The sequence below is a fragment of the Schistocerca piceifrons genome, chromosome X (assembly GCF_021461385.2).
Source record: "Schistocerca piceifrons isolate TAMUIC-IGC-003096 chromosome X, iqSchPice1.1, whole genome shotgun sequence".
Classification (NCBI taxonomy): Eukaryota; Metazoa; Arthropoda; class Insecta; order Orthoptera; family Acrididae; genus Schistocerca; species Schistocerca piceifrons.
Window position 1 is genome coordinate 802,359,955 of NC_060149.1, and position 14,573 is coordinate 802,374,527.

The following is a 14,573-nucleotide window of genomic DNA, read 5'->3' on the forward strand; positions in this document are numbered from 1 at the left end:
CATCTATTCAGATCATCACACAGGAATTCCATACTGCATCAGGATCCATTGCAAGTGTTATGACAGTTAGGCAGGAGGTGAAACTTGGATTTCATGGTCGAGCAGCTGCTCATAAGCCACAAATAAACACCTCGCTTGGTGTAAGGTGTGTAAACACTGGACGACTGAACAGTGGAAAACCATTGTGGGGAGTGATGAATCATGGTACACAACGTGGTGATCCGATGGCAGGGTGTGGACATGGCGAATGCCCAGTGAACATCATCTGCCAGCGTGTGTAGTGCCACCAGTAAAATTCAGAGGCATTGGTGTTATGGTGTGGTCGTGTTTTACATGGAGAGGGCTTGCACCACTTGTTTTTTTTGCATGGCACTATCACAGCACAGGCCAACATTGATGTTTTAAGCACCTTCTTGCTTCCTACTGTTGAAGAGCAATTCGGGGATGGCGATTGCATCTTTCAACACGACTGAGCACCTGTGTGTAATGCACAGCCTGTGGCAGAGTGGTTACATGACAATAACATCCCTGTAATGGACTGGCCTGCACAGAGTCCTGACCTGAATCCTATAGAATACCTTTGGGATGTTTTGGAATGCCGACTTCGTGCCAGGTCTCACCGACCAACATCAATACCTCTCCTCAGCGCAGCACTCCGTGAAGAATGTGCTCCTACTCCTGAAGAAACCTTCCAGCACCTGACTGAACGTATGTCTGCAAAAGTGGAAGCTGTCATCAAGGCAAAGGGTGGGCCAACACCATATTGACTTCCAGCATTACCGATGGAGGGTGCCATGAACTTTTAAGTCATTTTCAGCCATGTGTCCAGATACTTTTGATCACATAGTGTATGTCCAAACTTTATACACCTGAAGCATCTCATACAAGGAGGAACACAGGGTTTCACGTCACAACAGTAGACCATCACCTTGACCTTCTCAGGCAACATACCACCCTCGAAAGCCAAGATGAAGGTTCCTGTATCAACTCTGTTTTCCCTTGCTCCCCTATGGAAAAGACGGATGAATTGCACACCCCATCGCTCTAAGTTAGGCCAAGCTCATCATCAGATTGCAAAAGAATATCACTGTGAAAGATGATGCCCTGGACCACATTGAGACTCTTATGAGGAGTGTCAGTCATGGAAATGTCACCCAACTTTTCAAAAAAGGGCAGCACCTGGGACTGGGAAGGAGATGATATTTTAAGCAGGATGACACCACTCTTCATCTTAGAGATGGCTGCAACTTTCGTGTATACGTCTTCAGTGTGTTCAACAAAAAAATAAATAAATAAATAAATAAAATAAAATAAAGGTTTTGAGGCCAAAAAAGTGTCCCCATTGGTCCTAGTACAGACCAGGCGTCGAGGGGAGTATTTTTTCTCCTTGTTGTGTAGTCCTACGTTCCTCCCATGGCATGGCCGGGTAATGGAACGTTTTGGATCGTATTTCATTGCATCATACGAGGCCTTTCCATTTGCATCATACGAGGCCTTTCCACTCACAGAGACTGCAGGAGCCATGTGACCACTATCGGAAGAAAGTTTAAGTTGCTTCATGTGTGAACTATCCACCACGACACCACATGCTTCAAACGGGGGCTCTCCCCATGGTTGCCACCCAACCACAGAAGGGGCTACCTGGCCAGTAATCCATTGCGGGTAGTCTCTGTGCCCACCATGACGGGTACATACTCCATGGCATACATGGGAAGTGTGCAGCGCAGGTACCAACAGTGTGATCCTTGCATGTTTAGGGGACTACCACTGTGCAGGTACTTGATGATCTCCCCACAGCAGGATGGCTATCATGCTAAGTTTTGGGCATGCTAAAAGGACACCCTGATGGAAGCTCACAGAGGTGGAGCATGCACCACAGCGGGCGACCTTCCCTGCATGACACGCACTTCTGTAAAATCTGGAAAAGATGACAGATCAAACCCAATAATAGGGACCATATAATCATTAATGGAAGGTGAAGATAGTGCTGGGAGTGAAACTGGAAATCAAGACCAAAATCGTGAACCAAGTCAAAGCAGATTCTGCACCGAAAGCACCATCCAACAGAAAGTCAGAGCAGGTAAGAGATAGTCAAAGTGTAGGTTTGCAGCACAGACAGAGGAAGTAATGCTGCAAAGGCTGGAGCCCCTTGGTTGCCATGCACGTATTCACCAAAGAGTGGCAGCAAAGGTCATAATGAACAAAAGCCTTACATCATTGCCTCCCACCCTTTGCCATAAATCCGCTGTTCTCCTGCCCTGAATTCAGCTGGTCATTAGGATCGATGGCATTCACACCACAGCTATTGATTCAGTGATTATTACGGTGTAATGATGTCCATGTATTAGACATTTGTGAACACACAGCTTGTGATTCCTGAGATGGCAACAATCATGTAACAAAGATCTGCCACTTGTGGGACTTCACATTGTCCACATACAACATCGCAGATGGGGAGATTAAGGGTCTTCCAGCACCAGTAGACTAGTACTTATCACACTATATCAGCAGCACTGCTAGGCGAGAGGGCCATTCTGATCATTGCTGCAGGTACTTCTGGCTGACAGGGTCTACCTGTCTGGTGGAGTCACGATCAGCCAACTACATGACTTATGACAGTGTGGTACATCATGATGGATCACCTCGGTTCATCGTCATCTTCCAGGGTGGAATCGATGACACTCTAACACAATGTGGGGGCATAACCTCACGCTATGGTTTCGCCTGCCAGATGGCAGCCCGCAAGACCTCAGCCAAACTGCTTGAATAGTGATCCTGGTTACCAGCACAGCCACACCAACAACAGCAGTCAGCGGAATTCCTCCCATCACTGGCATGAGATATCAGTTGAGGTCGATGAGAAGACACAAAACTGTAAATTTGAATGAATAAATATTAACTTGCTAATCATTTTTTATTAGAGCCAAAAGGTGATCTACCGGTTCCACCATCTTGACAACATTAAGGTGACTCCACTTGGTATCCCTACATAAAAGTTTAGAATAAAATTAATGATTAAAACCATTAAAATAATGATTAAAACAATTACAGTACTGCTTCCCGAATACATAAAACTCAACAAGGAAAACATCTTACAGGAAATTAGTCAGACAAACACCACAAACTGGACAGAACTTGTGGATGTCCTCAAATCCACGATGAAATTGGGTCAACCCCCTAGAAGGAGAAAACACAGGTGGTGGAATATAATGTGTGACCAAGCAATAGAAAAAAGGACCAACACCTGGAAAAACTTCAATAGTCACAAAACATCAGAAAAATGCTAACAATTTCTAGCAATCCGAAAACAAACATCGAAAATTATCTGGAGGGAAAAAAGAAATTATGACAAACGACGACTAGATGAGATAGAACAAGACTTTAAGAAGAACAACACCAGGAATTTTTATAAGCCGTTTAAAGAACACATTGCAGGATACCAGCCACCCAATCTTTGCTTCAAGAAACCGGATGGTTCACTAGAAACTAACACGAAGAATAACTGCCAATTCCTCGCAGACTATTTCAACAAACTTCTCAACTGCGAAAGACCTACAGAGGATATTCACTACCAGACGTCTACGCCAAATCCTGACGCTAAACCGCCAACCATCAACGAAATAGTAGAAATTATCAAGACACTGAAAAACAACAGAGCCCCAGGAGAAGATGGAATTATTGCGGAACTATGGAAACTAAATGATGAAAGATTAACAGGAAAAATTCACAAAATCATATTAAACATTTGGGAAACAGAACAGATCCCTTCTGAATGGAAGTGCGCACTCATCCATCCACTCCACAAAAAAGGGGACAAAACTGAACCAAATAATTACAGGGGTATCTCACTCGTACCGGTCACATATAAAATCCTATCAAAAGTTCTCATGAATAGACTATAAGAACAAGCTGACCCACAAATAGGAGACTACCAGGCTGGTTTTCGCAAGGGACATCTACATCTACATCTACATTCATACTCCGCAAGCCACCCAACGGTGTGTGGCGGAGGGCAATTTACGTGCCACTGTCATTACCTCCCTTTCCTGTACCAGTCGCGTATGGTTCGCGGGAAGAACGACTGTCTGAAAGCCTCCGTGCGTGTTCTAATCTCTCTAATTTTACATTTGTGATCTCCTTGGGAGGTATAAGTAGGGGGAAGCAATATATTCGATACCTCATCCAGAAACGCACCCTCTCGAAACCTGGACAGCAAGCTACACCGCGATGCAGAGCGCCTCTCTTGCAGAGTCTGCCACTTGAGTTTGTTAAACATCTCCGTAACGCTATCACGGTTACCAAATAACCCTGTGACGAAACGCGCTGCTCTTCTTTGGATCTTCTCTATCTCCTCTGCCAACCCGATCTGGTACGGATCCCACACTGATGAGCAATACTCAAGTATAGGTCGAACGAGTGTTTTGTAAGCCACCTCCTTTGTTGATGGACTACATTTTCTAAGGACTCTCCCAATGAGTCTCAACCTGGTACCTGCCTTACCAACAATTAATTTTATATGATCATTCCACTTCAAATCGTTCCGCACGCATACTCCCAGATATTTTACAGAAGTAACTGCTACCAGTGTTTGTTTCACTATCATATAATCATACAATAAAGGATCCTTCTTTCTATGTATTCGCAATACATTACATTTGTCGATGTTAAGGGTCAGTTGCCACTCCCTGCACCAAGTGCACCAAGTGCCTATCCGCTGCAGATCTTCCTGCATTTCGCTACAATTTTCTAATGCTGCAACTTCTCTGTATACTACAGCATCATCCGCGAAAAGCCACATGGAACTTCCAACACTATCTACTAGGTCATTTATATATATTGTGAAAAGCAATGGTCCCATAACACTCCCCTGTGGCACGCCAGAAGTTACTTTAACATCTGTAGACGTCTCTCCATTGAGAACAATATGCTGTGTTCTGTTTGCTAAAAACTCTTCAATCCAGCCACACACAGCTGGTCTGATATTCCGTAGGCTCTTACTTTGTTTATCAGGCAACAGTGTGGAACTGTATCGAACGCCTTCCGGAAGTCAAGGAAAATAGCATCTAATTGGGAGCCTGCATCTAATATTTTCTGGGACTCATGAACAAATAAAGCGAGTTGGGTCTCACACGATCGCTGTTTCCGGAATCCATGTTGATTCCTACAGAGTAGATTCTGGGTTTCCAAAAACGACATAATACTCGAGCAAAAAACATGTTCTAAAATTCTACAACAGATCAACGTCAGAGATATAGGTCTATAGTTTTGCGCATCTGCTCGACGACCCTCCTTGAAGACTGGGACTACCTGTGCTCTTTTCCAATCATTTGGAACCTTCTGTTTCTCTAGAGACTTGCGGTACACGGCTGTTAGAAGGGGGGCAAGATCATGCATAGAGCAGATCTAGAATCTTAAAATGATTCTCCAGATGAGAAACACCTGAAACACAGTGGTCACTTTTGTAGATTTTAAAAAGGCCTACGACTCAATAGACAGAGTAGTGCTCTGCAAGACGCTGGAAGAATTCAGCATTGACAGAAAGACAAGAGCAATCATTCGGCAAACATTAACTGACACAGTCTCCAGGTTAAATTTATGGGGGATATCTCTGAACCATTTGAAATCCAAACTGAAGTGCGACAGGGTGACGGACTTTCACCATTACTCTTTAATATCATTCTTGAAAAAATTATCAGGACATGGGAAAAAGAAGTCAAAGGAATCCAAATTGGCATTAGAAAAGATAATAGATTCAATGCGAAGTGTTTAGCTTTTGCGGATGATCTTGCAATCCTCACAAATAATAGAAAAGAAGCCATTAATGCCATAGAGAAGTTACACGAAATTGCACAAAGAACTGGCCTGCAAATCTCATATGAGAAAACCCAGTACATAGAAAGAGTGCCACAAGACAAATAGCCTATTGTGACAACCCATGGGAAAATCGTACAAGTACCACATTTTAAGTACCTGGGAGAAATCATCCAGCCATCAGGGATCAACCTATAGGCCAATGAGGAAAGAATAAAAAAAACTACAGAACGCGTATAAACTCACGTGGAACTATTATAACAGAAAGTCCATATCCATTAACGTGAAATTGAGGCACTACAACACTGTCGTACTTCCAGAGGCACTGTATGCATCTGAAACAACACAAATAGGTGGGCAAACTAAAATCAAAGAAATAGAGAAACAAGAATGGAAAATCCTCAGGAAAATTTTTGGCCTGATACAAGAGCAAGGAATCTGGAAGAAGAGACCGACATCAGAATTATATAAATACACAGACAAGATTACGGATACAATAAGGAAAAGAAGAATGCAGTTCTACGGACATATCCACAGGATCAATGAAAACAGAATTTCAAAGCGAATTCTTAAAGTCAACAACTCAGGCAGGGGAAAAACAAAATGGATAAAAGAAGTTGAAGAGGAACTCAGACAAGCACACATAACAGTAAACGATGCAGAAAATAGAACTGAATTCAGGAACATCATCAAAAAACATAAATTTGACACCACAACACAGACGAGACCAGGATGCAAATGGACAGCAGAGCGAAAGAAACAACACAGTGAACACATGAAGAAAATTTGGGCTCAGAAAAAACATAAACAATCATCATAAAGGAATTCAAGTTCAAACGCTCTCTTAAATGGGAATAATTGAAAATGAAAATAATAATAATAATAATAATTACAGTACTGCTACTGCTACTACTGTTATTCCAGCTACAACAAAACAGCTGATGTGACCAAAGTCCTCGAGTCATATCATAGCTAACACCAAGCTGCATACAACAAGAGTTATGTGGGCAAATCAGTTGTCCCTGAAATTCCCAGTGTAAGATGCAATACAAATTCGTCATGATGGAATAATGCAGAGCCGTAAGTCGCAAGGACTCCACTGTCACTCTGGACTATGAAGACAAATGATGGATTTGACCAGTCTGTTCCACAACAGTTTTTTGCACTACTAATAAAGGCTATAAATTATACAACATAGGAAAGATATTTCTGAGTACTTTAATAATAGCAATCATGCCGTATCAGCATGTACTCCATTTTATAAGTCATAATAATAGGCTAGGAACAGGGAAGGTGTCATCCATAGCCCATTAGTATGCCCCATCACAGCACTTATTTGTAATAGTACAGAAATCCACTGAAAATCCAAATTAAAAGGCCTGGATCAAGAGAATAAGAAACTATCCTTTTTACAGAAACAGTTTCTATAAGTATCAATGCATTTTAGTCATTTACATAATTAACACAATGAAGTAGTTGTGAAGTGCTGATGTATGAAACGTGAATCATTGAAGGAACAATATCATGTAACTGACTTGTGCTGATTTTGCATTTTCTGGTCAGCTGGCATATTTGACTGCACAGCACATCTGTTCTTATCATGACAATTATGAATTTTTAGCTCTTTATAAAGAACATGAAGCTGAAATAATACAACACAAGTCAAACATGGGAAAAATAGGTGGAAATATCACATAACTGAAGAAGAATGAAATACCCCCATAAGCTGAGAGTAGTGGATGTGGTAAACAGTTCCCCATAAATGCAAAAGCACAAAAGGCCACAGTATTTGTTATTGCTTACTAAATCTTTCTCGGTGTTCAGCAGCAGTTCCTTGGTCGTAGCTTCAGTTCATGGAAACAGACAGTGCTTCACAAGATCTTTTTACCAGTGCTTGGCTGAAGGTAGCATATGAAAGCTGGGATTCCCTATTGAGAATGATTGACAGCAGTAAGAAAACTGTTGTTAATCTATCATTACCAGTGATCCACTAAAACTACAAAATTTAAAAGTGCCTCAGCTTTATTTTAACCCACTGACTGCGACTTATTGGGATATAAATCGGAATTCCATGCTTCTGACATTCTGTGCTTTAGTCATTTCTGCCAAATATTTTGTAAATACCCATCTAACTACAGATTCTGTTATTTATATAGAAACCTTGTTGACTGAATCCAAAGTGGCTCAAAATTATACTGCAGTGACAACTGCCATTGTAGAAGACAGTAATCCTTCAAATGCATAGCTACATTCTGGTGCCGAATGTTTACCAGATAAAGTACTGGAAAATGACAGAAGCAAGGACATTAAAACTGGAAGCCAAGCACTGTACTCTGATTTACACAGTGGCAGGAAAAGGAAGTCCACAGACTGCCCGAAGGGCTCGAAGAAAAATTCCAAGAAAATGCTGAAAATGCAATCACAGGAACACACTGGACATAAAACAGTCACAGTGCAAATTTACTCATAATACATGAGCAGAGTCAAGAAAAACAGGTCCGATGTCTACTTCATAAATCTGTCAGAAATCTGTTCAAAGGAAGTGCCATGTATTTTTGTCAAAGTGGCATAGAATTGAAAGACTTTCTAGACCGCTGAGCCACAAGAAACAATAATAATAATAATAATAATAATAATAATAATCAATATTATCTGAAAAGGCCACCTGCCACCACTCAGTGAACATCCACTTACATTACTGGCATGAAAATTTCAGCCTTTGTTGCAGATGAACAGCCATCAGCATAAGTGCATTAACCAAGCACTTCTTACAGAAGACCATACACGGCAATGTTTGCTGAACAGTCATTGAAGACAGTGTTGGAAGTCCCTTCGATCATCTGAGTACTCAGTTGTTCAACAGTTGCCCATCTATTCACCTGTACACATCTCTGCAGCCATCATTTACCCCCGCCACTTATGGCCCATGATGCACCACTGTTGCCTAGGCACCAGTTTTGGATAAGTGCCATTTTGCTATGATCGGTTTGCTTTAACCATGGCAGAATGTGAACAGTTTACAAACAGCCGTTTCATAAATACTTCCACCCTTGGCCTGAAAGCCAATGATCATGTCTGTTTGGACATCAGATAAACTGCCTCATTTCCACATTACGACAATGACTGCACTGATTCCCTCACTCCCCCAAGACTGCTAGTGCTGTCATCTGCTGTCTGTAAGTGGTTACTGCATGTTGATGTCAAACATAGGTGGTGGTCACGTTGATGTGACTGTACCTTGAAATTACATTACTGTGAAGTTGACTCAAGATAACCCCAAACTTCACTTGTGGTATCCTGTCTGGATTGTGAATTGTAAGAATACAGGCTTTACACCTTCCTGAGTGGAATCGCTGCATAATAAAAAAAATAAGAAACATGTTTCGATTCATGACTGGTTGAAGAACAGACATAGGCTCGGTTGCTCAGCATCCTTGCTTCAATTTATAATGGAAGACCCAAAAAGTTCTTTCAGCTGTCTTAAAATGTCAACAGAACTGTTCATGTTTCTTCTAAGCAGAGTTAATTATGTGATAAGGAGTAAAGATCATGCAATGCATGAAGCATTGTTGCCTGCATTACAATCAAGAACACTCAGCATGTTATAAGATGCGGATTTAGTTAGAGATGATGCTTTTTCATTGACACAGATAATTATTAACATTAACAGTAATAATTATTAACATTAACAGCAATAATTATTTGAAGCAGGGCGCATTAAGAAGAGAATGGTTTGTAAACTACTCTCTTGAAGATAGATCTGTACAGTGGCAATATTTCAAAATTCTAACATATGTGAATGGGGATCACTGGTGAGACGTTTTAAATACATGAATAGTGAATAAAGAATGCAGCTTCTTGATTTGTGTAGCCTTCCCTCCTGTCAACAATTCTCGTTAACAAAGAGTCGGCCAACTCGAATGACACGATTTTAGTCTTGTAGACAAAAGCATTGCCGCATCTAGAATTACTCGCTTGTATTTTCTTAATTCAGTTGTGTATGTGCTCCTAAACCAACAGAATTTTACCTGCAGCTCAGATACTGTCAAACCATCTATGTTCTGATCGCTCACGACTATCTCAGGAGCAGCAATATGTTGCTTATTTTTGTAATCAGCATACCTGAAATCGCACAAACACCTATGCAAAGTATAGATGTCCAAAAAGCGAACATTACTCTCTGTTCCCCACTTCATATTTCACTTTGTCTACACTCTACGAACACACATAACCTCAAAACTCATGCAAATAGTGTAACCAAAGTTGGAACACGCCGAAAGTGTTTAGTTTCACCAACGAGTTGCGCAAACATGGGGCGCGCATGCGCAGTGGCCAGTAGCATAGTTGCCTGCAACCTAGTGTCATCGTGTAAACTAGGCTTAAATCTAAGACAACCCCTACATTAATCCAGTACACAATTTAAAAACAAACCTTGGAAACTCCATGTTGGACTATCAATAATATAAGGGAAAGATAGATGCGCACTCATGCACAAACACACGCGCGCATATACTCTCTCTCTCTCTCTCTCTCTCTCTCTCAATCTCTCTCTCTCTCTCTCTCTCTCTCTCTCTCACACACACACACACACACACACACACACACACACACACACAGATATATATTTACTGAAGAAGGCTTTGAACACAAGCTATGTGTAAGTCTCTTTTCTTTGTGCCTGTCTGTAACTTAACATGTCATCTTTACAGTAAGTAGCAATCTATTTTGTCCTTATACTGCTGATACACAACATAAAAACATTGACCTTAGCAGCAATAGTTTAATTTGTGAATGTAAGAAGACCCTGTATTTTTTGAGCGGCCAATTTGGGAGAAAACCTAAATCGTATAGTCAGGTAAATATGGTACATTAAAAAAAAAAATTTACAAGAATGGTCGTAATTATACACTACTCTCAACCCTTCAGTAATACATATGACTCATCTGATGAATGCACTTAGGTCCATGATATTTTTTTGCAACTTAAATTCCACTTTCAGTGCAACTCTGGGCCACATCTAACATGACACATATTTCAGTTCAGCGATACGCTTAATTAGGAACCAAAATTAGGAAATGAGGTGTCATTATTCCCCCTGCAGATGCTCTGACAAACTTATGGCAAAGACAGATGCGTGCTACGAAATAACAATTTAAGTCTTGTGGCCAAACCTTCTTGAAAGTTTGGATAACACTACTGCAAATCCCTGTAGGTACCATAATTTTGGAAAAATAATTAACACTGCCTTTACTTTGCACAAAAATCACACTTTGCAGTTACATTCCCATAATGACTAGGGTTTAGAGTTTATGTTTAGTCCTTGATACATGACATAAGGTTGCTGAAGCAAAACTGCCACAAAAAAAAAATTATCGTCATGCTCATTTTACACTATTTTCAAAAGTATAAATGTCAGATGATGACATTATTAGAACAATTAATCAAGAATATTGCTGTTATACAGAAACGTGTTCATCAAAGTAAAATTTGTTGTGCCCACAGACAGGAATCCTAAACCAGTTTCTAAAATACTAAAGGATCAGAAAATAATGTATACCAGCTTAAGTATAATGGTTAACAATCACAAAAAGTAAACTTACAGGTATGTGCAAAGTACAATGATTATAAAAATGATAATGCATTTAAAAAATGTTGAAGGGTGTGACAGAATATGTAATTCATTAATCATCTTATAAAGTTGCTAGAGTATTAAAAAGATGGTTCAAGTCAGCGATGAGCTATGCATCATCAGACTGGAGACATTTATGTGGTTTGGAGGCCCATACCTGTAAGTGGCCTGTGGAGCCACTTCGAAAAATATTTTTAAAAAAGTTGTAATATAAAGTAGCAGTAACTGTAATTGGTACAATAAAACATTAAAATTTAATGCCTACCTTAAAGAAAAGTTAATGATTATATGGAACGAAAATAAGCATTTAAACAATACTCCTGTTCCAGGTGATGGAACTTTTTTCTGAAAGAAGTGTCTGAGCAAGTCACACTCTTCTTCACACAGAATAGTGCCCCAGCAACCTAAACTAGGCCTGGTCCTGCTTGTGGAAGCTGCTTTACTAGTATGCCTTTAGTCGTTTGCTTTTCCCACCTAATACAGAGGCTTATTTTAGTACTGTCACCAGCACCTTAAGAGTGCAAATTTCAAACACCAGTGACTTCCTTACCTGTTACTCTTCTGTTTGTATAAAGTTGTGATCAAAAGTAACAGTTTTTATGTTTTTCATAAAGAATCTTTATTTATTCATCAACATGAACTTTGGTCCCTTCAAAATAATCCACCCCAGATATTATACATTTGTGTCAGCACTTTCTCCACTTGCAGAAGCGCTTCTGGAGTTCATTTTTCATTGTGGTGTTCAGTTCCTTCGATGCTTCTGTTTTTATCTGACCAACAATGGCAAAACGAGATCCTTTCATGGTTCTCTTCAGCTTTGGGAATAGAAAGAAGGCACAGGGGGGGGGGGGGGGGCACATCCGGTAGTGGCTGAGGCAACGTAACGGTTTTGTTTTTTGCCAAAAAATCATGAACAAGTCTTGAGGTGTGAGCATTAACATTATCGTGATTTTGCCACAAGTCTGGTCATTATCTTCCGAATGCTTCACGCAAACAGCATGTAACTTCCAGGTAGTATTCCTTATTGCCTTACTGACCGTATGACCATACAGCAGGAAATCATGATGCATTACCCCATTGTAATTGAAGAACACAGTGAGAACAACCTACACATGTGATCGAACTTCTCAATCCCCCCCCTTTAGACATTTTTCTCTAGGATGACTGGGCCTTGGTTTTGACATCATACTCACATACCCATGTTCCGTCATCTGTTATAAACTTCTTAAGAAGTTCTCGATCACTGTCAACTTTATTCAGCAATTCCTGAATGATGCCTACATTATGTCTTTTTGGTCGAAATTCAACAATTTCAGAACAAACTTCTCTGTTGTATGTTTCATGCTAAAAACATCTGGCATGAGGGAAAGGATATGCTGGCATCACCAGCAACCTCTCTGATGATCTCTGATGATGATTCCCTCCTCAGTAACTGATGTTCCATGGTATCCAGGGTGGTTGTTGTCTAGATCTTCTCAACCTTCTTTGAAGCATTTATACCACTCATAAACTCTTGTCTTACTTATAGTAGATTTGCCAAAATTCCAAGCAACATTTTTACAGTGGTGCTGCATTTTATTTCATTTTTTCAAGCAAAATTTAATGCAAATTCTTTGATTCATCTTTCTCGAAAGTAAAAATTTGTCAAATACTAGAAAACACATACCACATTTCTGACTGTCAACAATGAACTAAATATTCAAAACAACTGAAAATGCAAACATACATCATGATGATGTGTACCAACAAGACAAAAAAATTGAAAATCCGATGTATAAAGGCCACAAAATTAAAAAATTCTCGTTACTTTTTTATCACACCTCGTATAGCCTCAATTTCACTTTGAATTACTAGCAGTCAGCCAAGACAGTTTAGAAGACAACTCTAAAAACTCTGAAAAAAAAAACATCCTGCAAAAAGAGAGTATCCAAATTCATGAACATAAACAATTCATTTATACTGAAGCAAACAGAGCTTTCAGTAACATCTGTCTGACTGCAATTATCTGCAGTCTCAGATATATATTGATCCTCCCCAGTTTTATATGTTAGTGATTCTTACTGGAACAAAGGGAGAATTCCTGCTAGGAAAGCTAGACAATAGCTTCCTTACTGTATTATAATATGATAGAACCCAATTTCTCAGAATCTGGAATATAAATGCACTTTAATAAATAAATAAATTAATTAATTAATAAATAAAAACACATTTTCATCCCACTTCAGCCCATACCCTTTCAGAGATTCATTTCAGGTTCCCTCACAGAAGTAGAATTATCCTCATATAATTGTCCTTTCTGCACTTTCTTAAGGAATTCAAGAGAAATATACAAATGCAGAAGTATTTATTATTCTCTGTGTGTCCATTTTTTCAGAGATGGCTGCAGGACTCGGATGTTTGATACACAATGTCAAATTAAACATCTTTCAGTCATCTAGTTTCAAAACTTATTTTATTTGGCTACCAGTTTCACCAATTCACTATGCCATCTTCAGGCCCCTGACCAACATGTAGGAACATTCCATCTCAGTTCTGATCAAAACAGGGCCAGTAATACTGGTATTAGTAGATTTCTGCTTGCTGTAGCGATACCTTCAACCATCATTTGCCGACTTTGAGTCAGAGATCTTCCTACATGTTGGCCAGGGGCCTGAAGGTGGCGTAGTAAATCGACAAAATTGGTAGCCAAATAAAATAAGTTTGGAAACTAGACAGGTGAAAGGTGTTTAATTTGACATCCTATATATTATTCCACCACTACAACGTACCATTTCAGAAAATGACCAGTACAAACAAATCTTGAACCTTAAATCCAGAAGATTTCATGTTCTTACAATCCTGACCTGGTGACTTTAGGTCACCTCCCCCCCCCCCCCCCCCCCCCACCACCACCACCCCATCATCTAGAGCAAGGAAGCCATTCATGGGCATAATTATGAGTCCACATAAATATTTGGGTCCATTTACAAAAAGGTCTCTGAGCTATATTCCTATCTTCCTAAGGATACATACTGTGGGGTCTAAACTAAGTGATCTGAAAGGATGTATACAACTTGGAAGAAAGTATTTTTCAGAAGTTTTAAAAGTCAGTTTTCGTGAAAGTGGGATTTTGCATTATTTCCTCAAACTTTTC

At 39.9% G+C, this 14,573-nt stretch overlaps 1 protein-coding gene across 3 annotated transcripts in view; it reads right to left on the reverse strand.

Annotated features, from left to right (window-relative positions):
- LOC124721309 (mediator of RNA polymerase II transcription subunit 16) overlaps positions 1-14,573 on the reverse strand; it is a 295,303-nt gene that overhangs the window by 158,781 nt on the left and 121,949 nt on the right. The gene's annotated exons all lie outside the window — the stretch shown is intronic.